This window comes from Triturus cristatus, chromosome 1_1 (genome assembly GCF_964204655.1).
Source record: "Triturus cristatus chromosome 1_1, aTriCri1.1, whole genome shotgun sequence".
Taxonomy (NCBI): Eukaryota; Metazoa; Chordata; class Amphibia; order Caudata; family Salamandridae; genus Triturus; species Triturus cristatus.
This window is the reverse complement of record NC_140579.1, coordinates 1,163,431,496-1,163,449,173: the sequence shown is the minus strand read 5'-3', so window position 1 is coordinate 1,163,449,173 and position 17,678 is coordinate 1,163,431,496.

The following is a 17,678-nucleotide window of genomic DNA, read 5'->3' as shown; positions in this document are numbered from 1 at the left end:
TCAGTAGAGCAGCTTTAGAGCCATAGAACCAGGTCAGCAGAGCTCCCTTAGAGCCATAGAACCAGGTCAGCATTGCTGGTTTAGTGCCAGAGAACCAGGTCAGCAGAGCTGCCTCACAGCCATACAACCGGGTCAGCAGAGCTGCTCTAGAGCCTAAGAGCCAGGTCAACAGAGCTGCTCTAGAGCCAGAGAACCAGGTCAGCAGAGCTGCTGTAGAGCCATAGAAACCAGGTAAGCAGAGCTGCTCTAAAGCCTAAGAACCAGGTCAGCAGAGTTGCTTTAGAATCAGAGAACCAGGTCAGCAGAGTTGCTTTAGAGTCAGAGAAACAGGTCAGCAGAGCTGCTTTAGAGCCATAGAAACAAGGTCAGCAGAGCTGCTCTAAAGGCAGAGAACCAGGTCAGCAGAGTCGTTATAGAGCCAGAGAACCAAGTCAGCAGAGCTGCTCTAAAGCCTAAGAACAAGGCCAGCAGGGCTGCTCTACAGCCAGAGAACAAGATCAGCAGAGCTGCTTTAGAGCCAGAGAACCATGTCAGCAGAGCCGCTTTACAGCCATAGAACCAGGTCAGCAGAGCTGCTTTAGAGCCAGAGAACCAGGTCAGCAGAATGCTTGAGAACCAGGTCAGCAGAGCTGCTTTAGAGCCAGAGAACCAGGTCAGCAGAGCTGCTCTCGAGCCTAAGAACCAAGTCAGCAGAGCTGCTCTAGAGGCAGAGAACCAGTTCAGCAGAGCTGCTGTAGAGCCAGAGAACCAGGTCAGAGGAGATTCTTTACAGCCACAGAAACAGGTCACCAGAGCTGCTGTAGAGCCAGAGAACTAGGTCAACAGAGCTTCTATAGAGCCACAGAACCAGGTCAGCAGAGTGATGTTTTAGAGCCAGAGAAACATCAGGTCAGCAGAGCTGCTTTAGAGCCAGAGAACCAGGTCAGCAGAGCCGTTGTAGAGCCAGAGAACCAGGTCAGCAGAGCTGCTCTAGAGCCTAAGATTCAGGACAGCAGAGCTGCTCTAGAGCCAGAGAACCAGGTCAGCAGAGCTGCTTTTGAGCCAGAGAACCAGGCCAGAAGATCTGCTTTAGAGCCAGAGAACCAGGTTAGCAGCGCTGCTCTAGAGCCAGAGAACCAGGTCAGCAGAGCTGCTTTACAGCAACAGAACCAGGTCAGCAGAGCCATTGTAGAGCCAGAGAACCAGGTCAGCAGAGCTGCTTTAGAGCCATAGAACGAGGTCAGAAGATCTGCTTTAGAGCCAGAGAAACAGGTCAGAAGAACTGCTCTAGAGCCAGAGAAACTAGGTCTGCAGAGCTGCTTTAGAGCCAGAGAAACCAAGTCAGCAGAGCTGCTTTAGAGTCAGAGAACCAGGTCAGCAGAGCTGCTTTAGAGGGAGAGAAACAGGTCAGCAGAGCTGCTCTAGAGCCAGAGAACCAGGTCAGCAGAGCAGCTTCAAAGCCAGAGAACCAGGTCAGCAGAGCTACTTTAGAGCCATAGAACCAGGTCAGCAGAGCTGCTTTAGAGCCAGAGAACCAGGTCAGCAGAGCTGCTTTAGAGACAGAGAAGCAGGTCAGCAGAGCTGCTCTAGAGCCTAAGACCCAGGTCAACAGAGCTGCTCTAGAGTCAGAGAACCAGGTCAGCAGAGCTGCTGTAGAGCCATAGACACCAGGCCAGCAGAGCTGCTCTAGAGCCTAAAAGCCAGGTTAGCAGAGCTGCTGTAGAGGCAGAGAACCATGTCAGCAGAGCAGCTGTAGAGCCAGAGAACCAGGTCAGCAGAGCTGCTTAAGAGGGAGAGAACCAGGTCAGCAGAGCTGCTTTAGAGCCAGAGAACCATGTCAGCAGAGCTGCTTTAGAGTGAGAGAACCAGGTCAGCAGAGTTGCTTTAGAGTCAGAGAACCAGGTCAGCAGAGCTGCTTTAGAGCCATAGAACAAGGTCAGCAGAGCTGCTCTAGAGCCAGAGAACCAGGTCAGCAGAGTCGTTGTAGAGCCAGAGAACCAGGTCAGCAGAGCTGCTCTAGAGCCTAAGAACCAGGCCAGCAGGGCTCCTCTACAGCCACAGAACCACATCAGATGAGCTGCTCTAGAGCTAGAGAACTAGGTCAGCAGAGCTGCTCTAGAGCCAGAGAACCAGGTCAGCAGAGCTGCTCTAGAGCCAGAGAACCAGGTCAGCAGAGCTGCTGTAGAGCCAGAGAAACCAGGTCAGCAGAGCTGCTATAGAGCCTAAGAAACAGGTCAGCAGCACTGTTCTTGAGGCAGAGAACCAGGACAGCAGAGCTGCTGTAGAGCCAGAGAAACCAGGTCAGCATTGCTGCTTTAGACAGAGAGAACCAAGTCAGCAGAGCTGCTTTAGAGCCAGAGAACCAGGTCAGCAGAGCTGCTTTAGAGCCAGAGAACCAGGTCAACAGAGCTGCTCTAGAGCCAGAGAACCACGTCCGCAGAGCTGCTCTAGAGCCAGAGAACCAGGTCAGCAGAGCTGCTGTAGAGCCAGAGAAACCAGGTCAGCAGAGCTGCTATAGAGCCTAAGAACCACGTCAGCAGCACTGCTCTTGAGGCAGAGAACCAGGACAGCAGAGCTGCTGTAGAGCCAGAGAAACCAGGTCAGCATTGCTGCTTTAGACAGAGAGAACCAAGTCAGCAGAGCTGCTTTAGAGCCAGAGAACCAGGTCAGCAGAGCTGCTTTAGAGCCAGAGAACCAGGTCATCAGAGCTACTTTGGAGCCAGAGAACCAGGTCAGCAGAGCTGCTGTAGAGCCAGAGAAACCAGGTCAGCAGAGCTGTTTTAGAGCCAGAGAACCAGGTCAGCAGACCCATTGTAGAGCCAGAGAACCAGGTCAGCAGAGCTGCTCTAGAGCCTAAGATCCAGGACAGCAGAGCTGCTCTAGAGACAGAGAACCAGGTCAACAGAGCTGCTTTAGAGCCGGAGAACCAGGCCAGAAGATCTGCTTTAGAGCCAGATAACCAGGTTAGCAGAGCTGCCCTAGAGCCAGAGAACCCGGTCTGCAGAGCTGCTTTAGAGCAATAGAACCAGGTCAGCAGAGCCATTGTAGAGCCAGAGAACCAGGTCAGCAGAGCTGCTTTAGAGCCATAGAACCAGGTCAGAAGAGCTGCTTTAGAGCCAGAGAAACAGGTCAGCAGAGCTGCTCTAGAGCCAGAGAAACTAGGTCTGCAGAGCTGCTTTAGAGCCAGAGAAACCAAGTCAGCAGACCTGCTTTAGAGCCAGAGAACCAGGTCAGCAGAGCTGCATTAGAGGGACAGAACCAGGTCAGCAGAGCTGCTCTAGAGCCAGAGAACCAGGTCAGCAGAGCAGCTTCAAAGCCAGAGAACCGGGTCAGCAGAGCTGCTTTAGAGCCATAGAACCAGGTCAGCGGAGTTGCTTTAGAGCCAGAGAATCAGGTCAGCAGAGCTGCTTGAGAGCCAGAGATCCAGGTCAGCAGAGCTGCTCTAGAGCCTAAGACCCAGGTCAACAGAGCTGCTCTAGAGTCAGAGAACCAGGTCAGCAGAGCTGCTGTAGAGCCATAGACACCAGGTCAGCAGAGCTGCTCTACAGCCTAAGAACCAGGTCAGTAGAGCTGCTCTAGAGGCAGAGAACCAGGTCAGCAGAGCTGCCGTAGAGCCAGAGAACCAGGTCAGCAGAGCTGCTTTAGAGGGAGAGAACCAGGTCAGCAGATATGCTTTAGAGCCAGAGAACCACGTCAGCAGAGCTGTTTTAGACAGAGAGAACCAGGTCAGCAGAGCTGCAGTAGAACCAGAGAACCAGGTCAGCAGAGCTGCTTTAGAAGGAGAGAACCAGGTCAGCAGAGCTGCTTTAGCGTCAGAGACACCAGGTCGGCAGAGCAGCTTTAGTGCCAGAGAACCAGGTCAGCAGAGCTACTTTAGAGGGAGAGAACCAGGTCAGCTGACCTGCTCTAGAGCCAGAGAACCAGGTCAGCAGAGCTGTTTCAAAGCCACAGAACCAGGTCAGTAGAGCAGCTTTAGAGCCATAGAACCAGGTCAGCAGAGCTCCCTTAGAGCCATAGAACCAGGTCAGCAGAGCTGGTTTAGAGCCAGAGAATCAGGTCAGCAGAGCTGCCTCACAGCCATACAACCGGGTCAGCAGAGCTGCTCTAGAGCCTAAGAGCCAGGTCAACAGAGCTGCTCTTGAGCCAGAGAACCAGGTCAGCAGAGCTGCTGTAGAGCCATAGAAACCAGGTCAGCAGAGCTGCTCTAAAGCCTAAGAACCAGGTCAGCAGAGTTGCTTTAGAATCAGAGAACCAGGTAAGCAGAGCCGCTTTAGAGCCATAGAACCAGGTCAGCAGATCTGCTTGAGAACCAGGTCAGCAGAGCTGCTTTAGAGCCCGAGAATCAGGTCAGCAGAGCTGCTCTCGAGCCTAAGATCCAGGTCAGCAGAGCTGCTCTAGAGGCAGAGAACCAGTCCAGCAGAGCTGCTATAGAGCCAGAGAACCAGGTCAGAGGAGATTCTTTACAGCCATAGAACCAGGTCAGCAGAGCTGCTCTAGAGCCAGAGAACCAGGTCAGCAGAGCCTCTTTAGAGCCAGAGAACCAGGTCATCAGAACTGCTGTAGAGCCAGAGAACCAGGTCAGCAGAGCTGCTGTAGAGCCAGAGAACTAGGTCAGCAGAGATTCTTTAGAGCCACAGAACCAGGTCAGCAGAGCTGTTTTAGAGCCAGAGAAACACCAGGTCAGCAGAGCTGCTCTAGAGCCTGAGAACGAGGTCATCAGAGCTGCTCTAGAGACAGAGAACCAGTTCAGCAGAGCTGCTGTAGAGCCAGAGAACCAGGTCAGCCGAGCTGCTTTAGAGGGAGAGAACGAGGTCAGCAGAGCTGCTTTAGCGTCAGAGACACCAGGTCAGCAGAGCAGCTTTAGTGCCAGAGAACCAGGTCAGCAGAGCTACTTTAGAGGGAGAGAACCAGGTCAGCTGACCTGCTCTAGAGCCAGAGAACCAGGTCAGCAGAGCTGTTTCAAAGCCACTGAACCAGGTCAGCAGAGCGGCCTCACAGCCATACAACCGGGTCAGCAGAGCTGCTCTAGAGCCTAAGAGCCAGGTCAACAGAGCTGCTCTAGAGCCAGAGAACCAGGTCAGCAGAGCTGCTGTAGAGCCATAGAAACCAGGTCAGCAGAGCTGCTCTAAAGCCTAAGAACCAGGTCAGCAGAGTTGCTTTAGAGCCAGAGAACCAGGTCAGCAGATCTGCTTGAGAACCAGGTCAGCAGAGCTGCTTTAGAGCCCGAGAACCAGGTCAGCAGAGCTGCTCTCGAGCCTAAGATCCAGGTCAGCAGAGCTGCTCTAGAGGCAGAGAACCAGTCCAGCAGAGCTGCTGTAGAGCCAGAGAACCAGGTCAGAGGAGATTCTTTACAGCCATAGAACCAGGTCAGCAGAGCTGCTCTAGAGCCAGAGAACTAGCTCATCAGAGCCTCTTTAGAGCCAGAGAACCATGTCATCAGAACTGCTGTAGAGCCAGAGAACCAGGTCAGCAGAGCTGCTGTAGAGCCAGAGAACTAGGTCAGCAGAGATTCTTTAGAGCCACAGAACCAGGTCAGCAGAGCTGTTTTAGAGCCAGAGAACCACCAGGTCAGCGGAGCTGCTCTAGAGCCTGAGAACGAGGTCATCAGAGCTGCTCTAGAGACAGAGAACCAGTTCAGCAGAGCTGCTTTGGAGCCAGAGAACCAGGTCAGCAGAGCTGCTGTAGAGCCAGAGAAACCAGGTCAGCAGAGCTGCTTTAGAGCCAGAGAACCAGGTCAGCAGACCCATTGTAGAGCCAGAGATCCAGGACAGCAGAGCTGCTCTAGAGACAGAGAACCAGGTCAACAGAGCTGCTTTAGAGCCAGAGAACCAGGCCAGAAGATCTGCTTTAGAGCCAGATAACCAGGTTAGCAGAGCTGCCCTAGAGCCAGAGAACCCGGTCTGCAGAGCTGCTTTAGAGCAACAGAACCAGGTCAGCAGAGCCATCGTAGAGCCAGAGAACCAGGTCAGCAGAGCTGCTTTAGAGCCATAGAACCAGGTCAGAAGAGCTGCTTTAGAGCCAGAGAAACAGGTCAGCAGAGCTGCTCTAGAGCCAGAGAAACTAGGTCTGCAGAGCTGCTCTAGAGCCAGAGAAACCAAGTCAGCAGACCTGCTTTAGAGCCAGAGAACCAGGTCAGCAGAGCTGCTTTAGAGGGACAGAACCAGGTCAGCAGAGCTGCTCTAGAGCCAGAGAACCAGGTCAGCAGAGCAGCTTCAAAGCCAGAGAACCGGGTCAGCAGAGCTGCTTTAGAGCCATAGAACCAGGTCAGCAGAGTTGCTTTAGAGCCACAGAATCAGGTCAGCAGAGCTGCTTGAGAGCCAGAGAACCAGGTCAGCAGAGCTGCTCTAGAGCCTGAGACCCAGGTCAACAGAGCTGCTCTAGAGTCAGAGAACCAGGTCAGCAGAGCTGCTGTAGAGCCATAGACACCACGTCAGCAGAGCTGATCTAGAGCCTAAGAACCAGGTCAGCAGAGCTGCTCTAGAGGCAGAGAACCAGGTCAGCAGAGCTGCCGTAGAGCCAGAGAACCAGGTCAGCAGAGCTGCTTTAGAGGGAGAGAACCAGGTCAGCCGATCTGCTTTAGAGCCAGAGAACCACGTCAGCAGAGCTGTTTTAGACTGAGAGAACCAGGTCAGCAGAGATGCTTTAGAGGGAGAGAACCAGGTCAGCAGAGCTGCTTTAGCATCAGAGACACCAGGTCAGCAGAGCAGCTTTAGTGCCAGAGAACCAGGTCAGCAGAGCTACTTTAGAGGGAGAGAACCAGGTCAGCTGACCTGCTCTAGAGCCAGAGAACCAGGTCAGCAGAGCTGTTTCAAAGCCACAGAACCAGGTCAGCAGAACAGCTTTAGAGCCATAAAACCAGGTCAGCAGAGCTGCTTTAGAGCCATAGAACCAGGTCAGCAGAGCTGGTTTAGAGCCAGAGAACCAGGTCAGCAGAGCTGCCTCACAGCCATACAACCGGGTCAGCAGAGCTGCTCTAGAGCCTAAGAGCCAGGTCAACAGAGCTGCTCTAGAGCCAGAGAACCAGGTCAGCAGAGCTGCCTTAGAGCCATAGAAACCAGGTCAGCAGAGCTGCTCTAAAGCCTAAGAACCAGGTCAGCAGAGTTGCTTTAGAGTCAGAGAACCAGGTAAGCAGAGCCGCTTTAGAGCCAGAGAACCAGGTCAGCAGTTCTGCTTGAGAACCAGGTCAGCAGAGCTGCTTTAGAGCCCGAGAACCAGGTCAGCAGAGCTGCTCTCGAGCCTAAGATCCAGGTCAGCAGAGCTGCTCTAGAGGCAGAGAACCAGTCCAGCAGAGCTGCTGTAGAGCCAGAGAACCAGGTCAGAGGAGATTCTTTACAGCCATGGAACCAGGTCAGCAGAGCTGCTCTGGAGCCAGAGAACCAGGTCAGCAGAGCCTCTTTAGAGCCAGTGAACCAGGTCATCAGAACTGCTGTAGAGCCAGAGAACTAGGTCAGCAGAGCTTCTTTAGAGCCACCGAACCAGGTCAGCAGAGCTGTTTTAGAGCCAGAGAACCACCAGGTCAGCAGAGCTGCTTTAGAGCCAGAGAACCAGGTCAGCAGAGCCGTTGTAGAGCCAGAGAAGCAGGTCAGCAGAGCTGCTCTAGAGCCTAAGAACCAGGACAGCAGAGCTGCTCTACAGCCAGAGAACCAGGTCAGCAGAGCTGCTTTAGAGCCAGTGAACCAGGCCAGCAGATCTGCTTTAGAGCCAGAGAAACAAGTTAAAGCAGAGCTGCTCTAGAGCCAGAGAACCAGGTCTGCAGAGCTGCTTTAGAGCACCAGAGCCAGGTCAGCAGAGCCATTGTAGAGCCAGAGAACCATGTCATCAGAACTGCTGTAGAGCCAGAGAACCAGGTCAGCAGAGCTGCTGTAGAGTCAGAGAACTAGGTCAGCAGAGATTCTTTAGAGCCACAGAACCAGGTCAGCAGAGCTGTTTTAGAGCCAGAGAACCACCAGGTCAGCGGAGCTGCTCTAGAGCCTGAGAACGAGGTCATCAGAGCTGCTCTAGAGACAGAGAACCAGTTCAGCAGAGCTGCTTTGGAGCCAGAGAACCAGGTCAGCAGAGCTGCTGTAGAGCCAGAGAAACCAGGTCAGCAGAGCTGCTTTAGAGCCAGAGATCCAGGTCAGCAGACCCATTGTAGAGCCAGAGATCCAGGACAGCAGAGCTGCTCTAGAGACAGAGAACCAGGTCAACAGAGCTGCTTTAGAGCCAGAGAACCAGGCCAGAAGATCTGCTTTAGAGCCAGATAACCAGGTTAGCAGAGCTGCCCTAGAGCCAGAGAACCCGGTCTGCAGAGCTGCTTTAGAGCAACAGAACCAGGTCAGCAGAGCCATTGTAGAGCCAGAGAACCAGGTCAGCAGAGCTGCTTTAGAGCCATAGAACCAGGTCAGAAGAGCTGCTTTAGAGCCAGAGAAACAGGTCAGCAGAGCTGCTCTAGAGCCAGAGAAACTAGGTCTGCAGAGCTGCTTTAGAGCCAGAGAAACCAAGTCAGCAGACCTGCTTTAGAGCCAGAGAACCAGGTCAGCAGAGCTGCTTTAGAGGGACAGAACCAGGTCAGCAGAGCTGCTCTAGAGCCAGAGAACCAGGTCAGCAGAGCAGCTTCAAAGCCAGAGAACCGGGTCAGCAGAGCTGCTTTAGAGCCATAGAACCAGGTCAGCAGAGTTGCTTTAGAGCCAGAGAATCAGGTCAGCAGAGCTGCTTGAGAGCCAGAGAACCAGGTCAGCAGAGCTGCTCTAGAGCCTGAGACCCAGGTCAACAGAGCTGCTCTAGAGTCAGAGAACCAGGTCAGCAGAGCTGCTGTAGAGCCATAGACACCAGGTCAGCAGAGCTGCTCTAGAGCCTAAGAACCAGGTCAGCAGAGCTGCTCTAGAGGCAGAGAACCAGGTCAGCAGAGCTGCCGTAGAGCCAGAGAACCAGGTCAGCAGAGCTGCTTTAGAGGGAGAGAACCAGGTCAGCCGATCTGCTTTAGAGCCAGAGAACCACGTCAGCACAGCTGTTTTAGACTGAGAGAACCAGGTCAGCAGAGCTGCTTTAGAGGGAGAGAACCAGGTCAGCAGAGCTGCTTTAGCATCAGAGACACCAGGTCAGCAGAGCAGCTTTAGTGCCAGAGAACCAGGTCAGCAGAGCTACTTTAGAGGGAGAGAACCAGGTCAGCTGACCTGCTCTAGAGCCAGAGAACCAGGTCAGCAGAGCTGTTTCAAAGCCACAGAACCAGGTCAGCAGAACAGCTTTAGAGCCATAAAACCAGGTCAGCAGAGCTGCTTTAGAGCCATAGAACCAGGTCAGCAGAGCTGGTTTAGAGCCAGAGAACCAGGTCAGCAGAGCTGCCTCACAGCCATACAACCGGGTCAGCAGAGCTGCTCTAGAGCCTAAGAGCCAGGTCAACAGAGCTGCTCTAGAGCCAGAGAACCAGGTCAGCAGAGCTGCCTTAGAGCCAGAGAACCAGGTCAGCAGAGCCGCTTTAGAGCCAGAGAACCAGGTCAGCAGTTCTGCTTGAGAACCAGGTCAGCAGAGCTGCTTTAGAGCCCGAGAACCAGGTCAGCAGAGCTGCTCTCGAGCCTAAGATCCAGGTCAGCAGAGCTGCTCTAGAGGCAGAGAACCAGTCCAGCAGAGCTGCTGTAGAGCCAGAGAACCAGGTCAGATGAGATTCTTTACAGCCATAGAACCAGGTCAGCAGAGCTGCTCTAGAGCCAGAGAACCAGGTCAGCAGAGCCTCTTTAGAGCCAGTGAACCAGGTCATCAGAACTGCTGTAGAGCCAGAGAACTAGATCAGCAGAGCTTCTTTAGAGCCACAGAACCAGGTCAGCAGAGCTGTTTTAGAGCCAGAGAACCACCAGGTCCGCAGAGCTGCTTTAGAGCCAGAGAACCAGGTCAGCAGAGCCGTTGTAGAGCCAGAGAAGCAGGTCAGCAGAGCTGCTCTAGAGCCTAAGAACCAGGACAGCAGAGCTGCTCTACAGCCAGAGAACCAGGTCAGCAGAGCTGCTTTAGAGCCAGTGAACCAGGCCAGCAGATCTGCTTTAGAGCCAGAGAACCAGGATAGCAGAGCTGCTCTAGAGCCAGAGAACCAGGTCTGCAGAGCTGCTTTAGAGCACCAGAGCCAGGTCAGCAGAGCCATTGTAGAGCCAGAGAACCAGGTCAGCAGAGCTGCTTGAGAGCCATAGAACCAGGTCAGAAGAGCTGCTTTAGAGCCAGAGAAACAGGTCAGCATAGCTGCTCTAGAGCCAGAGAAACTAGGTCTGCAGAGATGCTTTAGAGCCAGAGAACCAGGTCAGAAGATCTGCTTTAGAGACAGAGAAACAGGTCAGCATAGCTGCTCTAGAGCCAGAGAAACTAGGTCTGCAGAGCTGCTATAGAGCCAGAGAAACCAAGTCAGCAGAGCTGCTTTTGAGTCAGAGAACCAGGTCAGCAGAGCTGCTCTAGAGCCAGAGAACCAGGTCAGCAGAGCAGCTTCAAAGCTAGAGAACCAGGTCAGCAGAGCTACTTTAGAGCCATAGAACCAGGTCAGCAGAGCTGCTTTAGAGCCAGAGAACCAGGTCAGCAGAGCTGCTTTAGAGCCAGAGACGCAGGTCAGTAGAGCTGCTCTAGAACATAAGACCCAGGTCAACAGAGCTGCTCTAGAGTCAGAGAACCAAGTCAGCAGAGCTGCTGTAGAGCCATAGACAACAGGTCAGCAGAGCTGCTCTAGAGCCTAAAAACCAGGTTAGCAGAGCTGCTGTAGAGGCAGAGAACCACGTCAGCAGAGCTGCCGTAGAGCCAGAGAACCAGGTCAGCAGAGCTGCTTTAGAGGGAGAGAACCAGGTCAGCAGAGCTGCTTTAGAGCCAGAGAACCATGTCAGCAGAGCTGCTTTAGAGTGAGAGAACCAGGTCAGCAGAGCTGCTTTAGAGTGAGAGAACCAGGTCAGCAGAGTTGATTTAGAGTCAGAGAACCAGGTCAGCAGAGCTGCTTTAGAGCCATAGAACCAGGTCAGCAGAGCTGCTCTAGAGCCAGAGATCCAGGTCAGCAGAGTGGTTGTAGAGCCAGAGAACCAGGTCAGCAGAGCTGCTCTAGAGCCTAAGAACCAGGCCAGCAGGGCTCCTCTATAGCCAGAGAACCACATCAGAAGAGCTGCTCTAGAGCTAGAGAACCAGGGCAGCAGAGCTGCTCTAGAGCCAGAGAACCAGGTCACTAGAGCTGCTCTAGAGCCGAAGAACCAGGTCAGCAGAGCTGCTGTAGAGCCATAGAAACCAGGCCAGCAGAGCTGCTATAGAGCCTAAGAACCAGGTCAGCAGAACTGCTCTTGAGGCAGAGAACCAGGACAGCAGAGCTGCTGTAGAGCCAGAGAAACCAGGTTAGCATTTGTGAGAAGTTGGCCTGGCATATGCTGGTCACTAGTTATAGTGGCCACCTTGCACCAGTCCAATTCGACTCTTGGTAGATAGGTTTAAAGACAACCTTTTAAAGAAAGCTATCCTAGTGGTGTCTGTGGAGAGCAGCCTTCAGGCTAAGTCTCTGAGGAATGTAAAGCAGCTTGTTTTACCTTATAATCTCTTGAATTACCAAATGAAAAGACACCACACAGGTATATATATCAAATATATATGTATTTATTTCTAAATATACTCTACTAATCTCTTTATGAGATTAGAGCCAGGTAAACATTCAAAAGATCAACAGTTCTCAATAAATTAAGCACAAAAATGGCTGTAGCCCTAGGGGCGTACCAGACCATATACTAAAATAGTGGTTTAACAAACTCGACTTGCAATATGAAGAGGCCTAGGGCCTTGGGAATCGCTGGGCTTCACTTCTGCATTTTTAGCAGGTAAGTAATCAGCCCACAGGAGACGCGTGCAGTGTCTAAACACACACGCGGGTTTCAATGCGTTTCAATGGCAAATGTCGCGGTTTGTATTTTACAGTTCTAGGGCACTTCGGAGTGGACAACAAGCAAACAACTTACAGGGTAAGTACTTCGAGAGCCAATGCACACTTGGGCACCGTAATGTAAGAGTTACCTCACCCAGGGAAGCCGGGTGCATACGTGTCCTTTGGTGTCGGGTCGCGCTGCTGTTTTCAATAGAGAGAGCTGAAGACTTGCTGCTTGTGTCGTCGAGAGAAGTGTCCGCTGGAATCTGAAGATGGATTGGAGTTGCAGAAGACCTAGAAATTGAGGGGACAGAGTTCAAAGTCACTTGCCAGTGACCGGTGGCCAGCAAGATGGATGACCACAGCTGTCGCGTCTCTTCAGGTCTCTGATGTCATTTTGTCTCTTCGCTCACGAGGACCAGGAGGGATTGAGGAAGACTAGCAGCTGGATTCAAAGGGTCCTAGAAAGTCTGCAGCTGTTGACGGTGTCGGCACTCAGTTTGGAGCCAACAAGCCTTGGCAACTGCAAGTCTCGTGTGGATAGAAGATTGTCGATGGAGCAGACCAGCAAGGTTTGATGGACTTACCCAGTGAGGGTAAGTGAGGGCAGGCCCAGAGCAACTGGGCGAGTCCTTGAAGGTGATGTGGAAGTCTTCTGGAGAGTCACTAGCCAACAGGCAAGCAACCACGAAGACGCCTTTGCAGGAAAAGTTCACCAACAGCCCACGGTCACTTGGGATGAGGTAGGCCGCTGATCTTCGGTACTACACTTGCTCGGGACTTGGACAACAAGTGGTCTAAAGCACAACTTCGTTGGACGTAGTTTAGTGCTTGCACTCGAAATCAGTGCACGGTTCCCTGGTATTGCCGTTCCTCGTCACTCGTGGGGTCCAGATGCCACAGCTTCGCTGGAGACTCAAAATGGCCGTCGAGAGGTCAGGAAATCAGCTTCAGGGGATGCAGGGACTTCGGGCTCCGGCAGGAGCGGTAAAGTTTGCAACCGTAGTTCAGTAGTTTTGGTGCCTGCCAAGCAGGGGAGTCACTCCTTGACTCCAAGGGAGATCCTTCGGTCTTCTAGAGATAGTAGAAAGTTGAAGGGCCAGGATTCATCTTCGTAGAGCGTCGTCCAGGTGTAATCTAAATTGCATTGGCAATTTGTGGTATCTCATAGTGAAAAGATGGGAGGGACTAGCTCTATGACCACTCCTCTAGGAGGGTCAGGGTAGTGGGTGGTTACACCCACTTCCCTTTGTCCAGTTTCGCGCCAGAGAAGGGGCAGGTAGCCCCTGAACTGGTTTGAGCTGGCATATGCACAGAGGAGCATACTGCTCCCCCAGTGCAGGACTTCAAAGCACTCTAAGAGTGCACCCACCCAGCTCCAATACGCTAAATCCTGTCTGGGAGGTGGTGACACCTCCCTGTGACAGGAAACCCTTTGTTGAGCTCCCTCCACTGCGAGTTTCGGTCAGCAGCAGGAGGGCAGCCCGGTGTCTGTGCTGGTGGCATCCATTTTGTGATGCCAGGGCTCTAGATGATTTCTACCGTGTAGTACAGTGTGTACATGTCGTCCCCTCTAGAAGGGTGGGATCCTACTCCCACGCCAATTACTGGTGTGGGGGTAGGATTCCAAGTTGTTTGATACCAAACACGACATGTTTTGATGCAGTCATTCCAAAGTTAGCATTTACCGCGAGGTTATAATGCACTTAAGAGCATATGGTTTAACCGCATCCACAAACAGCAGCAGAGAATAGACTCTGCCAGCTGCAGAGGGGTCCTGCTCAGGCAGAAGCACCCCCTCACATAGTAAACCATGCACCCTGCCCTTGGGATTGATAGGGCCTACCATAGGGGTGACTGATAGGTTTATATGTGTGTGTATGGTGAGATATAGGAACCTATACCTCTGTGAGGAGTGCTAACACTACCTCACACAGGCTGCAGTAGCAGTCATGTGGTGTCAGATTGTGAATGCTTCCCAGGGGTGGCATAATACATGCTGCAGCCCCTGGTAGGCCTGTGAAGTACCAATGCCCTAGGTACCTACGGTACCATATACTAGGGGCTCATAAGGTACCACAGTATCAAATCACTAGTGCATCTAATATGCACACCAATCATTTAAGGGAGTAAGCAGATAGGCTGGGGTCCTGGATAGCAGGATCCCAGCCAGACTAGTCAAAAACCATTCAAACACCAGGAAAAAAGTGGGGGCAACCATATAGTCAGATTCCACCTTCCTACAGCATTGCTGCTTTAGACAGAGAGAACCAAGTCAGCAGAGCTGCTTTAGAGCCAGAGAACCAGGTCAGCAGAGCTGCTTTGGAGCCAGAGAACCAGGTCAGCAGAGCTGCTGTAGAGCCAGAGAAACCAGGTCAGCAGAACTGCTTTAGAGCCAGAGAACCAGGCCAGAAGATCTGCTTTAGAGCCAGATAACCAGGTTAGCAGAGCTGCCCTAGAGCCAGAGAACCCGGTCTGCAGAGCTGCTTTAGAGTAACAGAACCAGGTCAGCGGAGCCATTGTAGAGCCAGAGAACCAGTTCAGCAGAGCTACTTTAGAGGCATAGAACCAGGTCAGAAGAGCTGCTTTAGAGCCAGAGAAACATGTCAGCAGAGCTGCTCTAGAGCCAGAGAAACTAGGTCTGCAGAGCTGCTTTAGAGCCAGAGAAACCAAGTCAGCAGACCTGCTTTAGAGCCAGAGAACCAGGTCAGCAGAGCTGCTTTAGAGGGACAGAACCAGGTCAGCAGAGCTGCTCTAGAGCCTGAGAACCAGGTCAGCAGAGCAGCTTCAAAGCCAGAGAACCAGGTCAGCAGAGCTGCTTTAGAGGGACAGAACCAGGTCAGCAGAGCTGCTCTAGAGCCTGAGAACCAGGTCAGCAGAGCAGCTTCAAAGCCAGAGAACCAGGTCAGCAGAGCTGCTTTAGAGCCATAGAACCAGGTCAGCAGAGCTGCTTTAGAGCCAGAGAACCAGGTCAGCAGAGCTGCTTTAGAGCCAGAGAACCAGGTCAGCAGAGCTGCTCTAGAGCCTAAGACCCAGGTCAACAGAGCTGCTCTAGAGTCAGAGAACCAGGTCAGCAGAGCTGCTGTAGAGCCATAGACACCAGGTCAGCAGAGCTGCTCTAGAGGCAGAGAACCAGGTCAGCAGAACTGCCGTAGAGCCGGAGAACCAGGTCAGCAGAGCTGCTTTAGAGCCAGAGAACCACGTCAGCAGAGCTGTTTTAGACTGAGAGAACTAGGTCAGCAGAGCTGCCGTAGAGCCAGAGAACCAGGTCAGCAGAGCTGCTTTAGAGGGAGAGAACCATGTCAGTAGATCTGCTTTAGCGTCAGAGACACCAGGTCAGCAGAGCAGCTTTAGCGCCAGAGAACCAGGTCAGCAGTGCTACTTTAGAGGGAGAGAACCAGGTCAGCTGACCTGCTCTAGAGCTAGAGAACCAGGTCAGCAGAGCTGTTTCAAAGCCACAGAACCAGGTCAGCAGAGCAGCTTTAGAGCCATAGAACCAGGCCAGCAGAGCTGCTTTAGAGCCATAGAACAAGGTCAGCAGAGCTGGTTTAGAGCCAGAGAACCAGGTCAGCAGAGCTGCTCAAGAGCCATAGAACCAGGTCAGCAGAGCTGCCACACAGCCATACAACCGGGTCAGCAGAGCTGCTCTAGAGCCTAAGAGCCAGGTCAACAGAGCTGCTCTAGAGCCAGAGAACCAGGTCAGCAGAGCTTCTGTAGAGCCATAGAAAAAAGGTCAGCAGAGCTGCTCTAAAGCATAAGAACCAGGTCAGCAGAGTTGCTTGAAAACCAGGTCAGCAGAGCTGCTTTAGAGCCAGAGAACAAGGTCAGCAGAGCTGCTCTCGAGCCTAAGATCCAGGTCAGCAGAGCTGCTCTAGAGGCAGAGAACCAGTCCAGCAGAGCTGCTGTAGAGCCAGAGAACCAGGTCAGAGGAGATTCTTTACAGCCATAGAACCAGGTCAGCAGAGCTGCTCTAGAGCCAGAGAACCAGGTCAGCAGAGCCTCTTTAGAGCCAGAGAACCAGGTCATCAGAACTGCTGTAGAGCCAGAGAACCAGGTCAGCAGAGCTGCTGTAGAGCCAGAGAACTAGGTCAGCAGAGCTTCTTTAGAGCCAGAGAATCAGGTCAGCAGAGCTGTTTTAGAGCCAGAGAACCACCAGGTCAGCAGAGCTGCTTTAGAGCCAGAGAACCAGGTCAGCAGAGCCGTTGTAGAGCCAGAGAACCAGGTCAGCAGAGCTGCTCTAGAGCCTAAGAACCAGGACAGCAGAGCTGCTCTACGCCAGAGAACCAGCTCAGCAGAGCTGCTTTAGAGCCAGTGAACCAGGTTAGCAGAGCTGCTCTAGAGCCAGAGAACCAGGTCTGCAGAGCTGCTTTAGAGCAACAGAACCAGGTCAGCAGAGCCATTGTAGAGCCAGAGAACCAGGTCAGCAGAGCTGATTTAGTGCCATAGAACCAGGTCAGAAGAGCTGCTTTAGAGCCAGAGAAACGGATCAGCAGAGTTACTCTAGAGCCAGAGAAACTAGGTCTGCAGAGCTGCTTTAGAGCCAGAGAAACCAAGTCAGCAGAGCTGCTTTAGAGCCAGAGAACCAGGTCAGCAGAGCTGCTTTAGAGGGAGAGAACCAGGTCAGCAGAGGTGCTCTAGAGCCAGAGAACCAGGTCAGCAGAGCAGCTTCAAAGCCATAGAACCAGGTCAGCAGAGCTGCTTTAGAGCCAGAGAACCAGGTCAGCAGAGCTGCTTTATAGCCAGAGAACCAGGTCAGCAGAGCTAGTCTAGAGCCAGAGAACCAGGTCAGCAGAGCTGCTCTAGAGCCAGAGAACCCGGTCAGCAGAGATTCTTCAAAGCCAGAGAACCAGGTCAGCAGAGCTGCTTTAGAGCCATAGAACCAGGTCAGCAGAGCTGCTTTAGAGCCAGAGAACCAGGTCAGCAGAGCTGCTTTAGAGCCAGAGAACCAGGTCAGCAGAGCTGCTCTAGAGCCTAAGACCCAGGTCAACAGAGCTGCTCTAGAGTCAGAGAACCAGGTCAGCAGAGCTGCTGTAGAGCCATAGAAACCAGGTCAGCACAGCTGCTCTAGAGCCTAAGAACCAGGTCAGCAGAGCTGCTCTAGAGGCAGAGAACAAGTTCAGCAGAGCTGCTGTAGAACCAGAGAACCAGGTCAGCAGAGCTGCTTTAGAGGGAGAGAACCAGGTCAGCAGAGCAGCTCTAGAGCCAGAGAACCAGGTCAGCAGAGCAGCTTCAAAGCCACAGAACCAGGTCAGCAGAGCAGCTTTAGAGCCATAGAACCAGGCCAGCAGAGCTGCTTTAGAGCCATAGAACAAGGTCAGCAGAGCTGGTTTAGAGCCAGAGAACCAGGTCAGCAGAGCTGCTCAAGAGCCATAGAACCAGGTCAGCAGAGCTGCCACACAGCCATACAACCGGGTCAGCAGAGCTGCTCTAGAGCCTAAGAGCCAGGTCAACAGAGCTGCTCTAGAGCCAGAGAACCAGGTCAGCAGAGCTTCTGTAGAGCCATAGAAAAAAGGTCAGCAGAGCTGCTCTAAAGCATAAGAACCAGGTCAGCAGAGTTGCTTTAGAGTCAGAGAACCAGGTAAGCAGAGCCCTTTAGAGCCAGAGAACCAGGTCAGCAGATCTGCTTGAAAACCAGGTCAGCAGAGCTGCTTTAGAGCCAGAGAACAAGGTCAGCAGAGCTGCTCTCGAGCCTAAGATCCAGGTCAGCAGAGCTGCTCTAGAGGCAGAGAACCAGTCCAGCAGAGCTGCTGTAGAGCCAGAGAACCAGGTCAGAGGAGATTCTTTACAGCCATAGAACCAGGTCAGCAGAGCTGCTCTAGAGCCAGAGAACCAGGTCAGCAGAGCCTCTTTAGAGCCAGAG